This window comes from Squalius cephalus, assembly GCF_949319135.1.
Source record: "Squalius cephalus genome assembly, chromosome: 2".
NCBI classification, from domain to species: domain Eukaryota; kingdom Metazoa; phylum Chordata; class Actinopteri; order Cypriniformes; family Leuciscidae; genus Squalius; species Squalius cephalus.
The window spans coordinates 10307942-10334838 of record NC_137123.1 but is presented as its reverse complement, the minus strand read 5'-3'; the positions used below and the strand labels follow the sequence as shown (position 1 = coordinate 10334838).

Below are 26897 nucleotides of genomic sequence, written 5' to 3'. Positions count from 1 at the left end.
ACGCCGTGGTTACGGAATTTTTTTTTTGAACGGGGAAAAAAAAATATCGGATAGGGAAAGCTCTGGCTTCGTGTGGACGTGGCCTAAGAAACCTAGACAATATTAAAACCAAAAGTCCTACATAATTTCATTTCAGCATTTCAAGCATTTGACTGCGACAAACCGGAAATAAAGAAACGTACCTTGTCTAAAAATTAAATTAAAAATTTTTACTTTAAAATTTTACGTATTACTATTCTGTCATTTAAAGGCACAAATGTATTATAAAGCACTATAAAGTTTTCGTGCACTATATTATAAGTGTTCAGAAGCCATTTAATAGTCTAATATGAGGTAGAAATTAATATTTAAGTCGTTAAATTCAAGTTCACGTAAACTCTTTCCTCCGCTGCAGCTGTCAATCTTTCTCCAGCATTCAAACAGCGCGTTCGGTTACGTCAGTCTACGCGATGAAACTCTCAACAAGATGATTCAATGTTAATATCATTGTACTTGATCTGTAGATAAAGTTCTATGGTTTCGCATAAAATTACTTTATCTTGCTGGTCTGTATTGCTGTACCTTAATCATGTTACTTTCTACCGGATGTCTGTTGGATCTCAATGGAGTAGAGCGCTATGACTGTTCTTCACGCGCACAGTAACTGAAATTTAAAACTGTTAAAAGAAAAGGCTGAATAAACTATTGCAAAGATAGATACTGTATAATACACTACGCATCAATATGTATTTCCTCAGTGCTTTGAACTGTGTTTATTGTGGACTCGACGCGCTGCGCGCTGTGACTCGTGTTGCTTCGAGCGCATCATTCTGCACACGGGTTGTGCATAAGCGCTTTGTGCCGCACTGTATTGGAGCCTTTCGTATTATAATACTTTTGCGCAATGAAAGATTATTAACCTCTTAACCGTTGCCAGTGCGCCCGCGCACTCAAGCGTTTTTTTTTTTATTTAGTTCAAATTTACTATCAGATTTAATGTTATACCTTGACAAACTATACATCATTAAAAAGATATAAGACTCAAGTTTCAGTATTTGACCACTATTGTATTCTGAGAAACTTATAGCGACAGTTATTTCTTCATTTCTGTCAGGAGTTATGAAATGAAAAAATGAGTCGATACCTTTAATATGAATTATGCGCGTCAGCCGCTTTCATTCATAAAAAAACTCTGTGCTGTCGTCATGACAGCGATACACAAAACGTCCCTCAGGGCTTTTAGCTCAAAAATGTGCAGATTTGGAGAAATATTGATATATTCTCATAGATTCACGTCATATTTCTATAGACAGGAATAATATTTATTGAATTTATACCCAAATGCGTCGATGTAATCTTTATGAGCGTTTGGCACTCTTATTTACTGTTTTCAATTCATACCAATAGCCTGAGGGCGCTATATGCACAATAATAATCCATATATAGAACATGAAGAAGAGCCATAATCATGTGACATTCCAGGACGTCAGTGATACACACACAGCTAACGCTGTATCATGCAGATAAGGATGTTTTGAAGACAATAAACATGATTGCAATGATATTTGAGTTACCTGTGTTTTTCAAGCCATGCCAGGTATTTTCATAATAATAGATTATATTTATAATGTAATGCCAGGGTCCGAAATTAACTTTTTGGCTCACCTGCCACGGGGACTGGTAGATGAAAAAAATCCACCAGCCAAGCATATTTTTTACTGGCCAAAATAATAAACAGCCCCTTTTTTTGTCACATATACATTCATTTCAGTACTTTTAATTGAGATAATAAGGTAGGCATAGCCTATTATGTTGAATACAAACATAAAAAATTGTCCAGAGCAAAATTTGAAATGTAAAATAAAAAAATACAAAAATAAAAATAATAATATATTTTATTTTATATATATATATATATATATAGATCAAAATGAGAGAAATATATGAAATATTACTCTCATTGGGGTGAAAGCATTTTTTTTTTGTCAGTTTTGTTTCCTGACTCATGTGGAAGGGAAGGCAGAACGTACTCGGCTAAGTTACTTACGTAACCTCGGTTCCCTGAGAGATAAGGGAACGAGTATTGCGTTGCAAACGCTATGAGAAAACAAATTTTATTGAGAAAAGAACGGCCATGGTGTGTAAAGCAGAAGCAGCCTGGCCAGCGGTGGAGTATGCACGATCCGCGAGTGCTGAAGACGCTCTGCACGGCTTTGATGAGCAGGACACAAATGGGCGGCGACCGCTTCTTCCAGTGGCGGGAGCTTCACATATCCTTTTTCCTCAGCGCCGTCAACAGATAGAGCGTTAACTGTACATACACACCGCCGCCGACTTGAGCTACAAAGAAGCTCTGGCCGCCCTGTCAAGGACGCTTGTCAAAAAGTACGGGGAAGCTTGACGCTTGTCCGCTCTGAATAGTGAGTGAGTGCGCGCGCGCGGCCGGGGCTCACTCTCTCGCTCTCTCTCTGCTCGTTCTTAGGAGGCAGAAGAGCGCGTGCGCGCTGACAATTTTATTATTTTGGTATGAACATTCACCCGCCACTGTGGCGGATAGCCTTTTGAGATATACTCGCCAAACGGAAAATCTACCCGCATTTGGCGCTTGGCGGGTGTTAATTTCGGACCCTGTAATGCTAATCTATAGAGAACATCATTGTGCAGAATATAAACAAATAGTATATTTTCTGTCTGATTTTTTTATCTGATGCCAAATTAGATCACAGAAGATTATTTAAAACACTTCACTTGCTTTTAAAGTATGGAGCACAAACATGGTTTTAATCTCATAAATTGTCATGTATTGATGGTGTGCTAAGCTAACATGCTAGCTAGCTCTAGGTGCTTCTATCTTGAAAAAAATTTAACTAAATACAGAGTTTTTGACTTATCTTCATATTTTAAATATAATATGGTCAGACATGTGGCTTTAGCTGCAGTGCATTTCTAGATTGCTACAGTGTCAACTTCAATTTTATTTTCATGAAGATGTTTCATAAAAATAAATTTCTAATAACTTTACAAAACTTTAAAGCTATTTATAACAATTTCATTATGACAATAATTAATTCTACATTTACAATAAACTGCCAGGTGTCAGCTTTCAAATGAGATCATACGTGCTTTTAGTACAAAGGGTTCATGAACTGTATCTGTTTCAGTTTGGGTATGTCATTTCTGGGGATTTTTCAAAAGTGGGGTTGCAGCTTAACAGGTTAATAGACTTTCTTGTTCTGCCCTATCTTTCATATGTTGCTGCTTCAGCTGCGCTATAAAAAATTCTTATTTTTATAGTAGGCTAGCCTACATTTTTTTAATCTTTTTGATCTTGTTTTTCATGAATGTATTTTACAACAATACAAATTGCAATGTCTAAAGTTTTACCAGATTTATTACTACACTTGTGATTTTTCTAGAATAAATGTTACTGATGAATTATCCACTAATCTAGTTTATAATAGCATGTTTGTCATAGATTATGATCATACATTTTTTATTTGTTTTTCTTTATAACTAAGTTGTCTAGTCTGTATTAAGTAGATTGTGTTTAACACAAAATAGTGATTATCAGTTCAACACAGAGTTACAGAAATTCTACTTGATTTAAAAAAAAACTGCACTGGTATCGGATCGGTATTGGTATCGGTCGATACTCAGAATTTTTGGTATCGGATCGGATCGGTTCTGAAAAAACTGGTATCGGAGCATCCCTAGTAAACATAGGGTCAACTGATCATTTTTTTCTCAGACAAAGCTACCAGGAAAGCTAGGTAAGAGGTTCGAATGTAGATTAATTTAGATGGATGTGAAACACAGCAGGCAGTCGGTCAGAACTGCACAAGTCGAATTAATTGAAGACACACCAAACAGGGTGCAAGTTTAACTTGTTTACTGAAGAGCTGGTTGAGTTTACATGTGTGGTGCTATAACAAATTTACAAGAAAAATAAACATTAATATATACATATTCTACAACATAAACATTGAAATAATTAACTGTATGCATGCTGTATACAACGTTCACATTAATAAAGGACTATTTGACAATGTTAAATACTTATTCTGAACATCGCCACACGGTGGCGCTAGAAGCGCGTAAATACCGCGACTGGGCATGGCATATGCATGTGATAAACAGCCGATCACCATGTGATAATAATAATTTCCAAATTAAAGCATCCAACAATAAAATAATGTCCAATACATAACGTCTACCTCAAATAACACATGGAAACTCTAAACATACTAAATAGAAAGAATAATTCTGTCAGAATGATACTAATCGACTACTGTTTAGACTATTGAATGTAAACTACTTGTTTCTTGGTATCAACAGGAAATATTTGGAAATATAAACTTACTTGACATGCACGCACACAGCAACTCCATATAAACTTCACTGAATCGTAATCAAACTACTATAGATGAACTACAATGAAGCTGCCCGAACTTAACACTCTCACATGCGTTGCATCTTCTCTCTAACGCGGTTTCCGCTTCAGCCCAGCCCTAGATCATCTCAAGGTGGTTATATACACACTGGGGGAACGGAAAACAAACGGTGGGCGTGATTATGTTACAATGCTTTTTTTGGAGTTCAGTTTTGGATGATGCTGTGAACTATTAACCTGGTCTGAACCTGCAACGTCTCTGTTAATGTTTTGCAGAGAAGAAACGGCAGCAGCTCTGACTGGATCAATTCACTCTCAGGAGACGAGTACATGCCAGTCAAAACCCCTCAGTAAATAAGACCAATGGTGTAAAATCAAAACACTCAATAATGAGGATTTTTTTTTCTTTGTTGAAAGGGACACCTACATTAACTTTAGATTATTTACTAAACTTTTTAAAATGCACATCAGCTTCTCCATGAAGAATAAGCTCAGTTTAAATGAAAAAATGACTGTGAATATATTGTGAGGAAAATAACTGACCTTGTATTCACTTTCATTTTCTGTTTCAGTGCTGCTCTTTCACCCAGTTTAAGGCTGATAAGGGTTTCATGATGTCTTACACAAACATCTCCAAGCTATTGTCAACATAATTAAATTGATATTAGAAAATCTTTCAACTAATGCTATTTCTTCCTCAATGATTGTGTTGTTACTAGTATTTTTTTTCTGTATCCTATGTCAAAGAAAGTTTTCTTAGGAAATTCTCTGCCAGAAAATGTAATTCGTCATTAGTTCTATCACTCTTGGATTTGAGTATACCCCATTAAAATCATAACACATATCTTGCAATCTAAATAAGCAACCCTACTGGTCATGTTCCCTATTCTTAAAGAACATTAATGCTGTTGTTTATCTGCTAAAGTGAATCAACTCTTTCTGCAGTGAAAAGTGAAAGTGATGGTACACAGAGCTCTGTCTGACAGAAACAGCCCTGATTTACAAGAGAGGGGTTCCTGCTATTTCCTTTTGGCAGTACTGAATATGTGGCTCTAATGCTTTACGCCCATAAAATCCGGTGAAGTGAAACAGGAAGTGCACAAGTTTTTTTTACTCTTTTACAATAATTTTTTACAATTGCTTGATGTGATTTCATAACCAAAATCCAGTAAACCCAACAGATAATCCGATGTAGAAATCTCACGGGAGTTTCACATTAGAACTAAAAAGTTCCCCATGCAGATTTTGCTCAGATCTCACTACATGATGACTATACCCTATACTAAAAAGTGACCAACATCATCAAATTAGTTTGTCTTTTACCATTACAAACACACATCTGAAACACAGTTAAAGCAACCAAAGAACTGATGTTAAACAGTCAAGAGTGAAAGCACAAACTAAAAAAAAACACTGATCACCATAATGGTATCCATATTTAAAAAAAAAAAAAAAAAAATTATTTCAAGACATCAACATTTAAACCTCGGTTAATTCTCAAAGAGAGATTCTGTAGACGTCTGACAGAAATAAAGTCAGTCTGGTTAGTAATAAGTAGTGTTGTCACGGTACCAAAATTTCAGTATTCGGTACCGATACCAGTGAAAATCCACGGTTCTCGGTACCAATTTCGGTACCAAACCAAAGTTTAATTTAGACTAAATTTACCAGTAAATATTCATGGTTCTCCGTACCAAAGCAAAACACAAAAACATGCTAGCTGAACACACTATTTTTATTAATAAAGTTAAACAGTGCCATTCTTTATGCTTGTTTAAAATTGTGTTTCAAGTTTTTCCTTTATGTCGTCCTGTTTGTTTGTTTTTACCCTAATTAAATGTATAGGAGCTTTAAATAGTTAATAAAGAATCTTAAGGCGGCGTTCACATATCGCGCCTAAAAACGCGTAGAAAACACTAGGCGCGCCGCATTCTCCTTTTTCCAAAGCGCTAGGGTGATTGCGCAACCATCAGCTGCGCTATCTGTTACAGCAAGGAAATTTCAGCAATGGATTTCCACCACGTGTCACGTGACCTACGGTGCGCTTGCGGCATTCTGAAAAGTTTAGATGTTTTTATCTCGATGCGGCGCAAACGCGCTTGGAAAAACGAGCGCGTCGCATCCATTATGAGCGCGCATACCGCGCGCCTACATTTGAAATAACGAACTTGAGCACACAAAAGACGCGATATATGTGAACAGGCCCTAATTCTAACACTTATTATATTAGCGCTACACAAACGGCTGTTTATTTCTGTCCGACTGATTCCGACATTCAAATAAAAAAATGATATATAATTCATAACAGAAGCTCTAAATTTGAAATTAGTTTGAAACTTACCCGCTTGAACTCTTTCATCAGATCCGGGTGCCGGTCTTTGAGGTGTTTTATTAAGTTAGATGTGTTTACTCCTTTTGAGAGAGAACTTCGATGACATCGTTTGCAAATGGGTTTTTGATTACCAATGATGTTCCCCTCGTCATCAGACGCAAATCCGAAATATTTCCACACACGGCTCTTTCCTCCTTTTTTATCAACAAGTGGATTTACCACATCAGCTGCACCGCCGGTTGTCATGTCTCAGCGCTTTAATAAAGAGGACGCGCAACTGCACCCGCTCAGTGCATGTATGCGCATCAAGGAACCGGGTTTGAACGGGTCCTCGGTACCACCGGTACTTAAGAAAACTTGGTACCGTGACGTTTACATTTTTTTAGTACCGACTTGGTACCGAAGTACCGGGTCTTTTGACAACACTAGTAATAAGTGAAGCTGGTAATGCTGTTTGTGGAGTTGTTTAATACTCTTCTGCTTAGATCTTGAGAGATGTTAGTGTTTAATGTTCTTTTGATTTAAAGTGTTTCTGTTGAGTTTTGTGTGTCACCATTGTGTTGAGGAGTAGAGCCTGTGCTTCAGTCCAGGATGAGGAAAAAAAAAAAAAAAAAAAAAAACACTGATGATTTGCCACATGTTGCTTTATTTATCAGGTGGTAATTATGTAGTTGCTGATACAGTGATGTGTAATTATATTAATTCATGCATGTTGTTTTCTTTTACACTGTGAAAAATCATGGCAACACTGTGAGTCTTGTTATATCTTCATGACAAGAAGCACAAGCAAGTTGAATTATCTCAGGAAACTTTTTAATAACTTCTGCACAAGCAGGATAACATGCAAGCACATGTTCAGCATTTACTCTCCCTCTTCTCACTCTTACTTCACATGTATCTTATACCTAAGGAGCTTGAGTGCCATCTAGTGGAGTATTAATGTAAGGACATCACATTTTCCCCTCTTAGTTAAATGAATTCTTTCTGTAGCCAACAATTGACATGAAATAGAAATAAAGAACATCAAATCCTTAACATATCAACAATTTCACATGTATAAGAATACACTAAGCAACACATTACATGAATGCAAAGGAGCATCTAAAACAATCAACACAACTACTCAATTGCAATTCAGTACTGGAATGTTTATGTGAAAGTGTGTGCAAAAGTCCATGTCAGTTTCTGTGACTAATAAACATAGTCCTTTAGCCAACCTGGCTCACGTCTTTGACGTGTCTCACGTGAACAAGCATCAGGAGACACTGAATTTCCAGACAGTGAAACTTGAGAGGGAATCAGGTTTTCTGCATTTGTGGTCAGTCTATTATCCATTGCATTAGTCGGCACAGATGCGAGACACGATGCATGCCACTTCTTTCCATCGTCTAAGAGGTAAGTGTAAGGGCCAACTTTTTCTCTAACCTCAACTGGAGGAGTGAATTTTGGGTGTCCTTTTGGTACATGTACTGACTTTTTTATGCGCACTTTATCCCCTTTTCGGAAAAAAGAATGACGCACTCGATGCTTGTTATCAAAGCGAGATTTCATGACATCCTGACGTGCTGAAACACGCTTCTGCAGTTGTTTAGGTTCATGACCAGAAGGTGAGGGTTTTAGACATTGAGGCGTGTACGCATTTTCCTCCCATGAAGCAATTCGAAGGGGGAAACACCTGTCACAGCATGAGGTGTAGCACGATAGATCTGCAGGAAGTCAGTTACTATTGCTTTCCATGGTGCTGATTGTAGGATTACAGATTGAATTGTACTTTTCAGAACTCTGTGGAAGCGTTCAATAGCTCCATTTGCAGCCGGATGATACACTGATGTGCGAATGTGCTTAATGTCTCTGTCTTTCAGGAAAGCAGCGAACTCTGGTGAAGTAAACTGAGGCCCATTATCACTCACCAGAGTGGTCGGGTTGCCATGTCTACTGAAGACGGAGGTAAGAAAAGCAGTCACCTGTTTTGTTGCAATAGATGCAGTAAAGGCTACCTCGGGCCATTTACTATAGTAGTCAGTGAGTGTCAGAGCGTATCGACAGTCCCAGACAGCAGTCTCGAAAGGGCCCACAATGTCTATTGCCAGTTTTTCCCAAGGTGCAGATGGTAAAGGAACAGGCTGGAGTGGCACAGCAGAGGTTTTTGCAGTTTTGTCCAGAGAAAGGCATAACTGACAGGCGGTAATTTTTTTGTCCCACAAGTGTGTCCATTCTGGGCCACCAATACATTTCACGCAGGCGTTGCTTCGTTCTCACAATCCCCTGATGGCCCTCATGTGCAATGCGGATCAGTGACTCACGCAGTTCTCCAGGTACCACCAGTCGAGACCCTCTAAACACAAAATCAGCTTGCACACTGAACTCATCTCTCAGTTTGTAATATGGGCGTAGAACAGGATCCAGAGCAGCAGGAGATGGAGGCCAGCCACGGACAATTTGTGTGCGAAGTGCAGAGTTCAGAACAACTAGTAGAGGCAGCAGCGAATTCATCCTGAGATATGGCAGTCGGACCAGTGGACAGTAAAGCAACAAATTCGGGCTCTGTATCTGACTCAGCATCTGAAGTCAGAGGCAGGGGCAGGCGGGACAAACAGTCTGCAGTGTAATTTTGAGATCCAGCACGATACTCAACAGTGTAATTAAAACAGAGCAACCGAGCAGCCCACCAAGCTATGCGCATACCAGCTCTATCAGTCCCTTTTGTGGTCAGCAGCGTCGTCAAGGCTTGATGGTCAGTCCGCAGAGTAAATCTGCGACCCCACAAGTATGTCCTCCACTTCTCCACTGCCCAAACGCACCCCAGAGCCTCCTTTTCGACAGTGGAGTATTTTTGTTCAGCTGGGGTGAGTGTTCTGGATGCGAAAGCGACAGTACATTCTTGACCATCAGTGCTTATTTGTGCGAAGACAGCACCTAGTCCGTAAGCAGACGCATCAGTAGAAATTACCACTGGCAGCCCCGGGTCAAATAGTGCAAGAGCAGGACTGTGTACAAGTAGCTTTTTGACTTTAGCTAAGCTTTGTTGAGCTTCATCGGACCAGTGAAATCCACTCTCATCTCTCAGGCACGCACGCAGAGGCATCACTACGGAAGCGAAATTAGGAATAAATTTGTTATACCATGAGAGGAGACCCAGCAGAGAACGTAACTGAACAGCATCCGATGGCGCAGGTGCATTGATTATTGCAGAGAGATGTTCCTGATCCAGCTGAATACCCTGTGATGTCACCGTGTGTCCTAAGAACTTCAAGCTCTGCTTTCTGAATTGACATTTAGACTCATTCAACACCAACCCAGCATCTTTGAGATGTTGCAGCACATTCTCTAGTGCTTGATCATGCTCTTGTAGCGAGCGTCCCCACACGATGATGTCATCTAGATAGTTTACAACATGCTGGAGTCCTTTTAGAATGACAACCATCATCTTTTGGAATGCAGATGGAGCAGATGCCAAACCATAAGGTACCCTGCGGAACCTGAACCCTCGTGTGTAATGAATGCAGTTAGGTCCCGGCTGTCGTCGTGAAGAGGTACCTGATGATATGCACTTTCTAAGTCTATAGTTGAAAATACAGTTGCACCTTGAAGTAATGTCATCATCTCCTCCATGTGTGGCAATGGGTAGCTGTCTACTATAACTGCCTTGTTGGGCCGTCGCAGATCCACACACATGCGGATCCCCCCTGTTTTCTTTTGGACCACAACAATTGGGGAAACCCATGGAGAGGAGTCAATTCTTTCAATGACACCAGCATGCAAGAGTCGTTCCAGTTCGGCGGAAACAGCATCTCTGACAGAAAAAGGTAAGCGACGCAATTTGTGTCTGACAGGAGGTACAGAGTCAGAAATGTTAACCTTGTGTGTAAATTTTTTTACACAGCCCAAAGCAGTACGCTGTGATGGAGGAGTGGAGAGGGCACAAACTGAAGCGGATTGTGGCGGCGGCAGCACAGTGTTTCCATCGAATCGAAGCTGGAGCCCCTTAATCAGGTCCATGCCTAACAAAGCTGTGCCATTGTCAACAATGAAGAAGTGTGCAGGACAGGTAAAGCCATATTTAGACACAGTAGCAGGTAAACATCCAAGCACTGAAATTGACTCTTACAAGTAAGTGACTAAACGGGCAGATGGAGCTTGTAACGGCACAGTGCGAAAGTGCTGCTCATACAATTGTTTTGGCAGAATGGACACTGATGAACCAGAGTCGAAGAGTTGAAGAGACACAGGTGTATCAGCAGACGTAGCATTTATAGTCACATCACACATCAAACGATCAGATGTTCCAGGTAGATAGAGAATACAGACCTCTGGTAATTCAACTGAATGCACTGAACGAGCAGGAGCAGAACGGCAGACTCGTGCAAAATGTCCAGTCTTATTACAATTTTTACATTTAGCAGATGCAGCAGGGCAGTTCTGTGCGTTTGCAAGATGTCCAGTGGAGCCACAGCGGAAGCAAGTCTGAGCTGAAGAAGCAGAATGAGGTTTTGATGAGGTACGTGTTTTGAATTTGGCCTTAGTCGTCCAGTCGCAGGAGTGACATGTACGGCTTGTACTGGAGCAGAACTGCTTGTAGCCATAGATTTTGCCTGTGCATTAGCAGCCTCTAGCTGCGTGGAAATTGTAATTGCAGTCTCTAGTGTCAATTTAGATTCCACTAATAATCTTTCACGAATGCGAGGGTTAGCAATATTTTCCACTAGCTGGTCACGCAGCATATCATCAAGATTGTCATTAAATTCACAAGTAGTCGCCAAATCTCTCAATGCAGCAATATATTGCAGTACCGTTTCATCTATCCTCTGCACTCGTTTCCTGAAGGCATGTCTTTCCACGACCACATTTCGTTTTGGAATGAAATGCTCCTCCAAAGCTTTAACAGCATCTGCAAGATTGTCACCGGTATCGGGCAATGTATAAAATAGTCTCTGACCTTCAGTTTCGAGGCAGTGAAGAAGTAAAGCCCGTTTTCTGGCTTCTGGCCAGGAATCTCCATTAGCATTGATGACGAGCATGTAATTCTCAAACATTCTCAGCCATGTTACAAGCGGTATAGCGGGCTCACCGGGACAAGGCAAAAATGGACTGGGAAACGGAGCACTTACAGATGCCATCTTCAGGAAATCTTGTGAAAAAAAAACGTCCTCGTCGCCAAATTTGATATGTCTTCATGACAAGAAGCACAAGCAAGTTGAATTCTCTCAGGAAACTTTTTAATAACTTCTGCACAAGCAGGATAACATGCAAGCACATGTTCAGCATTTACTCTCCCTCTTCTCTCTCTTTCTTCACATGCATCTTATACCTAAGGAGCTTGAGTGCCATCTAGTGGAGTATTAATGTAAGGACATCACAAGTATCATGAAAACAATGCAGCTCATCCATGAACATGATTTCCATCAGCAGTGGAGGTGAAGACTACAACTCTAGCACTGAAAAGTACATACTGTGCCTTTTATAAAAGCCGGATGACTTGTGTTGCTAAATGGCATGCAGTTCATTTTAAAACATTGTATGGTGGAGACAATTTATGAATTTTATGAAGCTATGCGAGGGCTTTGTTTACCTCTTTATTTGTGAAGTAATATTATCCAAAGCGCATTCATGGAACTATGTCAGCTCTCGAGTCGAGTCTCGAGTGGTGCTCCCCTACTGGGTTGCAGTTAGGGCAGCACGATTTGGGGAAAATGTCATATTGCGATAATAGAGGTCAATATTGCAATTGCAATATAATAAACAAATGGTTTCATGAGTCAACTTGCTTGGTTCTCAAGGAAAATACATGCACACACAGATTAGTGATAATCTGCCTAAAGAAAAAAGTTATTTAGTCAAGAGCAGAGAGTTTTTCTCTGTTCCCTTTGTTCTTTGATTAAAGGGACACTCCACCCATTTGCATTAAGCTTTGCATTGTTAGAAACCCAGTCATACTATTGAATGGTCGTGCAACACACTCATTTTCCCCTGAGACGGGAGAAATCCGTTATTTACCTCTTACACATCCTCCCACAATGACGCAAAAATCGTCATTTTGCGTCATTGTAGGAGGAAGTGTAAGAGGGGGGGATTTCTGTTGAGACTACAGACACTCGTTCCTCATCATTCCCAGGGGGCGGGACCCGCTCACGCTACAGACCTATTACAGATCAGTGGGTGGGACTTTACTCTCTGAAACTGAAAGTAATATCCTCCATCTTGTTTGAAGCTAAGCTAGGGCTGGGCGATATGGCCAAAAAAAAATATCACGATAAATTTTTTATATCAGTCGATATCGATAATTATCACGATAAAAGTCAAATCTTTATTTCTTTAAAGTTTAAAGGCAGATTTTTGCTCCTAAGTGAAAGTTGTAGAAACCAGAGCGTTAACTGTGGTTTTAAACTACTCTTTATTGTCAGAACATATCAGGACAAACACAAACAGGTGAACTTTTCACAAATCTGAGGTAGAGAACATTCAAACATTTGTCATTTTTCCTTAACAAAATAAATATCTTTATTGGACAATTTCTTAGTTTCTGCATGTGCTAATTTTTTTACTTTTTTTGGTAAAATGTAATATTCTGACTGAGTTTTATTAAACTTAACCATTGGTCATCCAGTATCATGCATTTAGATCATGATAACCACAGATAAAACCAGGCATAGCCTGCCCTACAGCACCTCACTATCATGGCAAAATGTAACTTTATGGTTTCTATGGTATTTGTATGAAAAACAGTAGTCTAAATACATTATTAAATACTGTAATTATATTCCATTAGTCCTTTAATACATTGTCTACATTAATAATATAATAGCAATTCCATATGTACAGTATATCCCACATTTCATGGTGAAGTTAATATTACTAAGCTAACAGTAAATCCGTGGTAAATGATGGGAATTTCAGCCTTCAGACTGTATCGTTGCGCACAGTGTTTCACCTGTTTGTCAGCGCTGTTTCATCTGCCTTTAAGCTGGTTTAAATCACTGAGACATTTGTGTTCTTCGCTGAATTCAAGCGCTTCTCACTGGATTTCGTGACCGAGACCGATCAGAGTAAATGTATCTGCTCTAACTTTAGTGAGCTCGCGCTCGCGCTGCCGTTTGGACTTTGAGCCGAGCGGATAAACGGTCCGTGTGGCGCGCGGTTCAAATGAGTTTCGTTCCGCTTTTGGCGCATAAACATTATCGAACATTTATCGACCTCTTGATATCGTTTTATCGAGAAAAATTATATCGCGATGATTATCGTTATCGTTTTATCGCCCAGCCCTAAGCTAAGCTAACAGGCGCTGTGGAGACAGATGTACAGTTATGACAATAGCGGAGGAGAGTGCTCAATATGATATAGAGGAAGAGGATTTTGGAAGTCTGATGCTTGAATCAGGTGTTTGTGGCTACCTTTACAAGCCGCATTATAGCGAAGAGCAGCCAAGGCAGAAGACCTGCCTGCCGCGGACGAGGAGCCCGGACTGGCTCGAGTTAGGGCGGACTGGTGGCGCCGGTGATCTCACTATGCAACTACGAACACAGAGATAGAGTCCGTCTGCGACAAAGAATTTCAACGATGACAATTTCTCCTGGACGAAATCTCTGAATCAGACGAGGACACGGACGTTTGTGTTGAGAACTATCCTAGTTTCGCACTGCATATGTTCTGACTGAACATCCAGGTACCATGCAATAATTCACCTTTTCGAAAGAAATACAAACGAGGAGTAATGCACTAATGAGTTCGCCAACTAACTAGACATTTTGTGTGAATGTGAAATGAGGTTTCTCCATGATTCAAATGCCCTACCGATGTTGAGCCGTGTTTTTTTCACCCGAAGTTCATGCGATTCACGTCTGGCCTTAGAGCTTCAGCAGAATTTTTTGTTGTTGTTGTTTTTTTATCAATATGTGGAGTTTGTTTTGGAGTCTGTGTTGTACAACACAGGTTGTTTCGTAGTGTTATCAGACATGTCATAAGTTGCATAAGTCATAAGTCCATGTCATAAGTTGGTGTCGTCGCTGTTGAGTGCAAAGTCAGTAGGCTAGACGAGGCGAGAGGCTCGGGAGCGCGCGTGCAGTTCACGTCACTGGATTTCGCGGTAAATCCGACCCGGCACCTTCACATAAAAATAAGATTATTTGCTTTCCGAGGTAATAGCAAAACCGACAAAGTGGATCATTTTAATGTGAGATTACAACCCCTTCACACACAGGCAATAAAAAAAGGATTAATTTTAGTAGAAAAGTAACATACAGCACCTTTAAAGGGATAGTTGACTTTAAAATGAAAATTCTGTCATCATATACTCACCCTCATGTTGTTTCAAACCTGTATGAATTTCTTTCTTCTGCTGAACAGAAAGGAAGATATTTAGAAGAATGTCAGTAACCAGACAGTTTCTGGGTCCCATTGATTTCCATAGTATATTTTTTTCCTACTATGGAAGTCAATGGGAAGAAAGAAATTCATACAGGTTTGAAACAACATGAGGGTGAGTATATGATGACAGAATTTTCACTTTTAGGTGAACTATTCCTTTTAACATTGTTGGAAACATTTGGGATAAAGTACACAAGTCAACACAATATATACCATTATTTTAGTTAGTAGTTTTTGGATATTTTAAATTGTACCTTTAAAGCTTGAAGCTTTTCACTGCCATTATATAGATGAGTGTGAGGTTGAGTAAATGACTGCATTTTTATTTTTGAAAGAACTAGAAAGTCACATTTATTTATATAGTGCTTTTCACGATACAGATTGTTTCAAAGCAGCTTTACAGAGATAACATGGAAGTTTAGTGATGGTTCATTTGTTGTAAAAAAGTTATTAATTTAGTCACACATATATATGTATACACATATATATATATATATATATATATATATATATATATATATATATATATATATATACATATATATATATAGCAGCTCTGAGGAAAACAGTGATGTTCAGTTCTCATGTAATAGTGTCAATGCAGGCAGATCAATAATATTGTTGAATTTTAAATTAAATGTCCCCAATTAAGTGTAACCTTTGGTTAAATATAAAAATACACAACTACGACACCTAGCCTAGGTTCCTTCTCTACCCAGGAAAGTATAAAGTAATACAAATAACCCAAAAAGAGAGTTAAACCAAAAAGAATTACAACAAAATATTTCTTTCTTCTGCTGAACAGAAAAGATGATATTTAGAAGATTATCAGTAACCAGACAGTTTTTGGGTCTCATTGACTTCCATAGTAGGAAAAAAATATATACTATGGAAGTCAATGGGACCCAAAAACTGTCTGGTTACTGATAATCTTCTAAATATCTTCTTTTCTGTTCAGCAAAAGAAATAAATTCATACAGGTTTGAAACAACATGAGGGTGACAATTTTCATTTTAAAAGTGAACTTCTCCTTTAATAGCCCATCGAACATACATTTGGCTACGTCAGTATTTCAACACATTTCTTACGAGCAGCTCGTTAAAGAGCTCGATCGTTAGCGGATCAAAACCGCAATATCCGCTGCCGTCAGTTGTACTAGGACCATGAAACAATGACAAAATAAATATAATAAAATAAAAATCAGCAGCTAGCGCTCTTGGGCCGCACCTGCAATAAAAACACTAATAGTAAATACATTGATTAATTTCCCCCCTCCCAAAATAAGACACCGATTATAACACTTCTTACCTCGTAGGGGAATTTAAGCTATATGTAACGTGGTATTTTGCCCGTCGTGTGGGGAAATGGATTATGGCTGCTCTGGAAGTTTGAACAACGAAAGGATCTTGGTCCTCGCTCCCCAAACGCTTTAGCCTCGTTACACGCTAATATGTGTATGTGGTTTCTTACTTTATTGTGTAAGAAATCTAAAGATTGACAAGGGTAGGCTTCAGGTACGATAATGTCACACGGTGGCTTCCTGAAGAGAAATTGACCTATGGCTAAGCCACGCCCCCTCCACTGACTCGGACAAACAGTCAACAATCGGTAACAGGCGCTATGGCAGCTGTCACAGTTGGAGGCATTTCACAGGAGGCAATTGATGATTTTTGGAGACAGAAAGATTATATATCATCTCAAAGTCACCAAAAGGGCCTTAGCTATGCATTGGAGGGTTATATTAATCATTTTATTTTGAGAAGGTCGATGAAAAGCTTCAGCTCCAGACAAATATTTAATGTTACAGGTCAGTGAACGTTATAGTTTGGGTGCTATTTCGCTTCAAACGCTCGCTTTATAAGCGCGTCCTATTCGATTTGGCCGTGCAAATGGATTCAAAATGTTCAAGCGTCGAACTAGAGCGAATTTGACGCTCTATTCGCGTTTGGTGTCGCAGCATGTGTCAGATAGAGAGAGGCGCAGGCGCGATTGCGATCGACAGTGGAAACATAAAAACTAAAAAAAATTCATACAGGACATCATTAAAACTGCAAAGTGTTTAGCATACTTGTATTTGTGTAAAACACAACATTGTGCTTTTGTCAAACTGTACTCTTGACAAACTGCAACGCAGCTAGAAGCTAGGCTAATGTTACATTAGAGATGTTAAAGATAACGTTGAAATACGTTGTTGACTTACCTTAAAACAGATGTAGACATCCTTGTTTAATTTATTCAAGTTTAGTTGGTGTTGTGGTCTAAGTTACCGCATAAATTAATTCAGAGCAGACACTTATCTCGGTTGAGATGTGACTTGGGCTACGTTTACACGTAGGTGGCTATTTTCATAAACGGACATTTCACCCCTCTTCGTTTTCAAAAATAACATCGTGCACACAAACCTGTGTATATGCTGTCAAGAGCATGCCAAACCTGTAGGTGGCAGTGTAACGAGAAGCTCAAGCCCCCCTTAGCCAATCAGAATCCCGAAAATAGTCACATTCTGTGACGTCGCTACCTAAAACTCCGGTTTTCTCTGTTTACATGCAAACGTGCAAACGAAGATTTTCAAAATCTCCACTCTGGCCGGAGTTTTTAGAAAGAATCGGTTTCATTGGCGAATCCTCCGTTTGCATGTAAACGAAGGGCGCAAACGAAGGGAAATGTCTCCGTTTTTCAAAATAACCATGTACGTGTAAACGGGGCCTTGGGAAAGGGTTAAAAATACACACCGTCGCCCAGCCTCTCAGGATACCTAGTGTTGGATTTGAATGTACCCCATGCACACCGTTTGACCATTTTAATTAAAATGACAAGAAAAAACAGATAAAAACGAATGAAAACTGACTAACTGCAATGCATTTCAATGGACGTGGAAGCAAAGAATGTCCGAGTGCATTGGATTAGCTATGCGCACTGTGATTGGCTCATCGCGTTTGGGGGCGTGGCTTAGCCATAGGTCAATTGCATAATGTTAGATCACAGTGTGTTATGCTCCTCCCTCCCAGATCTAATAAAGTAAGTGAGACTTCCCCACTCCCTAGCAGCTCTCAATGAAAAGATACACTGTAAAAAGTCTTCAGTCTAAATAAAGAATGAAATAAAATAATTTACAGTCTTTGTGTTGTCTTTTGAATTCACACCAACACTTTCAATACTGAAATTGAAAAACTCTTTTCACTTGTGGTATAACAAATCCTTTATGGAACTACAAAATGAGATAATTTTCAACGTGTCAATTTGTATACCCACAAATTATCACCTTTTTCAAAAGATCACCTTCAAACAATCACATTTGAGAACAACAAACATAAACATACCATCAAATCTCACCTCTGAATAAGCACTTTTAAATGTGTACTCACAATTCACCGTTTATCAGTTCAGTCACTGTAAAATAAAGGAAAATACCAGTTCGTAGAACGATGAATTAGAGTGCGTTGTCTGGACGTGTGGTGCGTAGCAATAAACTGAAGATCCCGTATTGAAGTGTGCAAGTTCAAAAATACACTCAACTTTGTCTCAACCGTTTCACAGATAAACTGTCTCAAAAAGAAAATTAACTTGCAAATGAATCAAACTGAGATGTCACTTCAATGGCAGGGTAACCTTCACTCTTGGAAAAGTTATGTCTCTTGATTAAGTGCATACTAGCTGCTACAGCGATCTCAATCTCTGACTCGTGCGGGAAACTCAATTACACGTGAACAGTCCCACTGAGCTATTAACTCGGCGACACTTTTCGATCAAAACACGAGAAGTGCAAAGAGAAGTGCAAAAAAAACTGCAAAAAAAAAAAAAAAAAGACATGTAACAAGTCTCTGGATGGCAAAAATCAAACGGGGTTTGCACTTAAACGTACTCACAGCTTCTGTGGTCTTCACAATATGTCACTGCGTCATTCTCACAGCCAACACATACCACTGGAACAAAACTCTCTTCTGCAAAATCAAACGTGGTTCACTGTTCACACTTTAACTAAGTGCTGTCTGCTGTCGTTATTTACTCTACTTAAGCCTCGATAATCTTTAATTGAAACAACTTTATCGAACAAGCTTCACAATAGCGACACTACACTCTCTTCTGTGTCCGTCACACCCTCATAACACGCGCTCTTCTTCGTCTCTCTCCGCTGCATTCACAGTAGAGTTGTGACGTTCGCGAACGAACCGATTCTTTTGAACGGCTCATAAACATGAACGATGGGAGCCGAGTCGCGGCTGGAGGGGAGCCGTTCTTTCTGTCGTTCTTTTTTTCCTATGCGTGTTTCACACAGATGCACACAAATTAGCTCCTCCGCGAGACAGAACAGTTATAGGGGGAGGGGCGCACCCAGCGCAGGGGTGCTACTGCCTAACAGCATGATGATAGTTGTGCATGCATCCTTCACGTGAGTACTCCAGTGGAAAAAACCCTCCGTGCCTCTGTCATTGGGTAGGAGCGGAGTTATGACTTGTGCACGCTGCCGTCACGGCTTTGTGTATGTAGACATTTCCATTTTATTTATTCTAATTTTATCTACAGTATATATTTAAAACTTTAAATATTTTTTGTTTTCTATCAAAATGTTCTTGTGTGATAATGTTCTTGTGTGGAAGTGTTTGTAGTAAAAGCTGTTTTGCACAGAAATTCATTGCAGCTGGCTTTGTTTTTGATGTTTATTTGTGAGTAGGTATTGTATGAATAACATAAGTCAACGTAGCTTTACACATACACACACTTTGTACTAAAGGTAAATCCAAAATAGTGATGTCACTGTCTAAGCAGAGGGATGTTGTGCAACCCTATGGAATATAGTCCACACATGACAAATGAGGTAATAATCAATATTTCAGAATAATTCAAACTCAGATATTGGTGTGTGATATCTGAGTTTTAATTTGACTACAAATCTCACCTCATCATTCCTCTCAGTGATTATTTCCAGGATAAACTGAGATGCCCCCAAGCTGGCTTCTTAAAACTGACTAAATATTTAAAAAGAGCCAAAAGAGCCGTTCTTTTGAACGGCTCTTTGAAAGGAACGGATCGCCAAGATCCGGATCCCCTCAAAGAGCCATAAATCCCATCACTAATTCACAGCACGCGCAAAAAGTAGACCACTCGCAAAAATAAAAGTCCCCTATATATATATATATATATATATATATATATATATATAATCTCCTTTCAAAATAATATACCCGTGACATTCCCCCCTGCTAAACCCTGCCACTCCATTGACATCTCTGGCAGATTAATCTCTGAAACACAAAACAGCATGTTAGAAAAACATGACATACAACTTCATATACTTCCCAAAGTTACAGAAGACTCTGAACTCTAATTTTACAACATAGTCACTTCTATACTTCACAGGTAAGATACTCTTGTTTTGCCTCTGAGAGCGTCTAAGCTCAGAAATACTTTCTCTTACAGCTTCTGAAACATTAACATCATCTGAGTCATCGTGTACCCTCAACTCTGATTCAGCTATCACATTCTGATTCTCATCACTGTCACCCTGTCCTACTTCCTGTGACTCCCCTTAATCCACCCTTGTGTGTGCATGGTAAGTGGAGTGTTGTGCAGTTTCTGGAAAGCAGACAATGTCCGACATGTCTGTGTTTGACTCAGGCTTGTCTCTGATACCGTGCCGGTATGCACGCAGTGTTGTGGATGACGGGAATGAACAGTGCCGAAGCTGATCTCTGTGTACAACCTTTGTAAGACCCCCCTGCTCTGGTTTGATCGTAAACACAGGTATGTCTGCATGGTTTTGCTTTAACACTATGTATGGTGTGTCTTCCCATTTATCCTGAATTTTATTTCTGCCCCTGTGTTTGTGATTACGCAGAAGCACTCGATCTCCAGGCCTCACAAGAGCTCCAAATGACTTGCGGTCATAAATTCTCTTTCTCTTTCTGGAAGCCTCTTGAGATGCTGCATTTGCAATCTCCACTGCCGTCTTCAACCTTGCATGATGACCTTTCACCCACTCATCCAGGTTATCAACCTCATCCTCTTCTAGGTCCTTTTCCCCAAGGACATCCATTGGTAAACGTGCATCTCTTCCGAACATTAGATAGAGCGGGGAATAACCAGTGGATGAATGCACATTGCTGTTGTAAACCATTACCAGCTCTGGAAGGTGAGTCTTCCAATCCCTCTTTTTCTCTGGTGGCAAGGTTCTTAACAAATCATGCATAGTACGGTTGAATCTCTCACATTGAGAGTTCCCCTGTGGATGGTATGGGGTGGTACGGCTTTTTCCTATACCATAGACTTTGCAAAGCTCCTTGATCACGTTGGCCTCAAAACACCTGCCCTGGTACGAGTGCAAGCGAGCCGGACAGCCGTAATAAACAAACCAGTGCTTAAGCAGCGCTTTTGCTGTTGTGTTTGCAGCCTGATTCTTTGTAGGAACAGCAACTGTGAATCTGGTGAACATATCGGTAAGAACAAGCACGTTTTCATACCCTCCAGAAGACTGCTCAAGCTGCGTATAATCCATGGCTAGGACCTCTAATGGAGCTGAAACTTTACTGCAGGTCATAGGAGCTAGGGCTGGGCGATATGGACAAAAAGTCATATCCCGATATATTTAGGCTGAATATCGATATACGATATATATCGCAATATTTTTTTCCGCAAAGTGAGAGCAAATGTTCAGTCAAAGTCAAAGCCAAATATGACATCACAAGTAGTTTTATTGAAACCGGCCATTGCAGTGAACAGTTGCAAAATCAAATGAATAAATAATAAACAGGTTTCTTCACCTGGTTCATAATTAAATGCTCAGCTGTTCAGATAACAATAAAATGTAAACAAAAATACTGTATAACAACAGGACAGGAGTACCTTTTTTGAAATCAAAGCTCCATAAGGTGCACATTTAAATAAAATAAAAATATCTTAAATAAAATTAGCCTATAAAATAAAATAGGCCAATCTTTTTCTAAAATAAATATATTTATGAGAAAATTACAATATCAAAAAAATGTAGTTTGACAACTGTAAATGGCTTATTAAAATCAAATAACAGATTTTCTTCTCCTTTCTAACAAATCAAATAACAATATAACAATAATATGCAAATGACAAACATTACAAAAGAATATGACAAACCTTAGTAAAGGCAGCATTTACATATAAAGAACAAAATAAAGTGCTCAGTTTAAGAACATTTTTTTTAAACATCAGCTTGAGATTACCTTTTCCTTTTTGTTAACTCAATTTCTTATCTGAACAGTCTCAACCAGTTGCACAAGAAACAGATTATCAACTCAATAAACATTTTCCCCCTCTTTTGTTTACTTTGATAAATAGTAATGCTGTCTTGAGGTAGACATTACAAGACAGACAAGCGTATCCTCCTTCGTTTAAATATTTTGTGCGAGAAACACCAGCCTGTCAACGGCATCCAGCATCAGAGATCCTCTGTGGCAGGTCACGATATTGCCACTGCAGCTGAAAACCCTTTCGGAGGGTGAACTGGTAGCTGGTACCAAGAGGTACTTTTTTGCCAGGTGGCTCAGAGATGGAAAGAAAACTTCATGATCCTTCCACCACTTGAGGGGATCAGTGTTACTCTCCACACTTGCGGACTGCAAGTAACTTGACAGTTCATTTTCAATAGCCCCCCTCTTTTGGTTGGTGCAGTGGTGGTGGCGGTGTGCTTCTTGAAGAAGCTTGCCAGTCTCTTAGCTTTTGGTGCTACTGCTGCTTCTCCATCTGCAGGCTCAGGCACAGTGGGCACACATAGGTAAGGCGGTTGACAGCTGCTCTGATCAGCCAGTAGCGTCTCCACCTCCAAGACAGCTCTGTGCTTCAATGCATCGACTTTTTCTCTTGGGATGTAGGCGGCCCTGAACCGAGGATCCACAAATGAAGCCATGTCCAAAAGGTCAGTAATGGCTGGGTCAGAATACTTGCTGTTGAGGTACTCAACAATGCTGGTCTTGATCGATTTACAAAGCTCGCGATCACCCTCTTCACATGCCAGGAGACTTTCGTTAAAAAGGTGCAGCACAGGTTTCACATATGATAGAGTGATGTACTCCTCACCTGATAAAGCATCAGTAAAGTCCTGGAGAGGTTTCAGGACCTTTTGGACTGCTTCTAGGACCTCTATGTCCTGCCAGGTAGGGACAAGGTGCCTGGTCATTTTGTCATTAGACAGGACGTTGGCCAGTGCTCCTTCCTGCTCCAGGACTCTCTCTATCATCTGCTGCCTGGATCCCCAGCGTGTGGCAGACTCGGTTATGAGTTGGTGACTTGGCAGACCCAGCTGAATCTGGACTTCAGCAAGATGTCTCCTTTTCTTCCAGTTGTACGAAAAACAGCTTACAATTCTTTTGCACAAAGAAATGGCCCGGGTGACACGCTTGTCATTCATGCCATGTCCTGTCAGAATCATAAAAAACTATTAAACAAATCGTGCTTATGCGAGAAATTTGACTCTGGTTTCACTTTAACACATTCATACAACTAATCCAAAATTAAGCTTTAGAAATATTCTACATTAATATTATTTTCTCATTTCATAGTTTTTTTTTTTTTTAATCAACACAAGTACTAATCATAAATATCAAATATTATATTCTTTTTTTTCCCTGAATTTTAATCATGCAAGTGATTTTTATGTATTATTATTTTTGTATAATTTATAAATTGACTATACTGAATGTACATTTACTCATGTTCCGTTCTTGTTGTTCTTAGTATTTAATATTTATGCTATTTTTGAATGCTACTTAATATTTCTACTCCACTAAAAACTCCACAATTTAAAAAACTATAGTCTATCATAATAGCTAAATATATGTTACCTTGATGATATCAACAGGCTAACCCGCATTTTAAGGTCATAATTATCTCACCTTTACCAGCTGTAACATTAAAGTGGTAAATACATCAATGCATCACTAATTCTTATCCAATAACGGAAACCTAATTAATATGGGTCTGAAATCTACCATTCTGTATTGTAAGTGATTTTACATTTAGCACTTTAAGTTTTGTGTTTTATTAATCTATTTAACCTATATTTAACAATACATATTTCAACGGACACTTGGCCAAAACAGCAGCATAAAACACAAAGTTGCAGACAGACACACAAAGGAAAATAAGGAAAAACTAACATTTTAACCCTCTGAGGTCTGAGCTGTTTTCTGGGCCCTGGAGGTGTTCTGACATGCTCTGACATTTGTGCTTATTTCTGTTACTTGTGATATTTTCATGGCTAAATTCTAATTACACTGTATTCAGCACAAACTCTGCTACAATAATATATCAGCAGCATGTGTGTAAAAGTTTGTTGTTTTGAGATAATGACATTTATGCGTGGTTTGTGAAAATACAAAAAAAAAATCTCACTGAAATAAGGTCATAAAACCCATACTGATTATTTCTTCACAAGACTTTTGAAAATTGTATGACATAGCCTAGAATATTTGCTGCAAAACTATGTGAAAATCACCCGGACTGCTCATTTAGATAAGACAATATATTGATTTAAAAATTTTATGACGTGTTTTGTGTGAAAAAGCCTTATGCGGGACCTCATTAATATGTAAGCTTTTCTCACCTGAGAAAGACAAAGACACTCCCTAATGGCCCTATTAGGAGCTATCAGGGCCCTATCATGCTGAGCAACCTTGCACAATACTGTAAATGAGGAGATTTAAAAAAGAATGTCTTTTAAATTGTTTGGATTTATTTACAACACAACATAATCCAAAGATACAAAACAAATGACAAAAAAAGCACTCACTGAAAACTATTATCCAAAGACAGAGACCTTTGTGCCATCCCTAAAAACATTGTACATACCTTTCATTTCCAAGGTGTTTGATTTTCACTTTACCGTGTTCATGTACAGAGACTCATGTGAATGTTGAAGTCAGCAGGAGTGGCATCTGGGCCCTAAAAAAAAAAAGAGTGAACATACTGATATCAAGAGAAACTATAGGCCTGCACGATTTTGGGTATAAATTTTAGATTTTTCTGGTTAAAATTGCTTTTTAAAATTCACAGAATACACACATACATACACACACACATAAATGTTTCCAATAATAATGAACATCAGGTTTATTGTGCCTTATAGGCATAGGCTATGCGCAGTGCTGCATAAAATAATAACAATAACCATATTAGCAGCCTATATATCTTCCAAAATATATTTATAAAGAGAAAAATATATTGATTATCATGTTACTTCAAATGTTTCCATTTGTTATGATGATATGGCATGAGATAATAGTAAAAACATGAAGCCGTTTGGTGCTTTTCACCAAATATGATACATTCAAACGCGATCGCGCTCCAAATATGATACATTCAAACGCGATCGCGATCCAAATATGATACATTCAAACGCGATCGCGCTCAAATATAAAACATTATGATTACCATATCTACATTTGAGCAGATATCCACAAACACAGTAACAGTAAACACGGGTCTAAATATTATAATATTCACCATATATCTAGCAACAGTTCAACTGCAATGTGAAATTTATGCAACAATAACAAACTAATATGTAAGAATTTCTTACCTTACATCTTCCTTGTCTTCAAATCTTCTTCTTCTGAGGTAATTCCAATGTAAGCTCACGGCGCTCGACGAAAAGCAGAGACTTGTGAAGTGTTTTGGTGTTTTGTTTTTGAGGTAACGAGCGCGTTCGCGTCCCATGTGGAGATTTGCATGTGAATGTCTTTTGCGCGAGTGGGCGTGGCCAAATTAACTGTAATGAGCAAGCGTTTGAGAAGCTGGACATCTTGTTGGTTTTATACAAATTACTTAAACAGAGAATATTTGTTTTCGTTTTGAATCCGATCATTTAAAAGTACACACTTAATGTTTATAAAGGTATATGGCTCATAAATGTGTTACAAGTATTTGCTGAGTTTTGTTTCAGTTTATTGACGTGCTCAAGAAAAAAAAGTTCACCGCGACGGAGAGGCAGAACGCACACCCTGTTTATTTTCTTTATTTTACAAAAGCACAATGTTTTGATTTGATTGTAAGTGGACACATACAAAAGGAGAAATATCACAGATTCTTTTTTTATATTTCTTTTTTCTGTATGACCATAAATGATGGAGTAATTTAAGTTTATAGTGCTACAATGTGGAGAAAATCCGGCAAAACGCGCAGGGTTAATATGTTTTTGTTTAAAGTAAAATAACAGAATATTCCTTAAAACACTGCACTCACCAATAGCCAAGTGCAGTCTTGCTCCCGTTGTCGGTTGTTATAGCAACCAGATACTTTTCTTGGAGTTTCCAGCTTGCAATTGTGTCCTGCAGGGCCTCAGCTATGTGCTCACCGGTGGGATCCTGGGGAAAATTACTTGTTTGCAGACACGCTGTTTTCATTTCCCAGTCTTGAATGAAGTGAACTGTCACTCTCATGTAAGGCTCACACGTCCTGCTCGACCACATATCGCTGGTCAACGCAAAATGGGTCACGTTAGCGAGCCGGTCAGCAAGGCTCTGTCTGACTTCAGTGTACATTTGTGGCAGTGCTTCTCGTGCAAAGTAATTGCGACTGGGAAGCTCATATCTCGGGTCCATAGTTTTCAGTAGCTTTTTGAATCCGACTTGTTCCACAATTGCAACGGGGACCATATCTTTAGCAATGTGATAGAACACCGCTTTAGTTATAGTACACCACTTGTCACTTTTCTTTATATAAGGCACATTGCGGGAAAATGAAGTTTGCAGTGAGCTTTGTTTCAGGGCTGGAGCTTTTTCGCATTGTCTATGGCTTGCGGCTGGGACTTCTGCAGCGCGCAGTTTCAAAGACTCTTCGTACTGCAGTTTGTGCCACTGTTTTAGGTGG

The 26897-nt window shown here is 39.2% G+C and overlaps 1 protein-coding gene across 9 annotated transcripts in view; it reads right to left on the bottom strand.

Annotated features, from left to right (window-relative positions):
• Positions 1-26897, bottom strand: part of LOC307152024 (hemicentin-1-like) — a 258180-nt gene that overhangs the window by 77064 nt on the left and 154219 nt on the right. For 3 of the 9 annotated variants that reach the window (XM_079860386.1, XM_079860389.1, XM_079860383.1), the window contains exon 1: positions 18474-19428. The exons of 1 other annotated variant lie outside the window; for it this stretch is intronic. The gene's annotated coding sequence lies outside the window, so the exon portion shown is untranslated. Of the gene's footprint in view, positions 1-18427; positions 19429-26897 lie in introns of those variants that run through there. 5 more of the 9 variants (XM_079860388.1, XM_079860384.1, XM_079860390.1 and 2 more) reach the window with 2 other exon arrangements.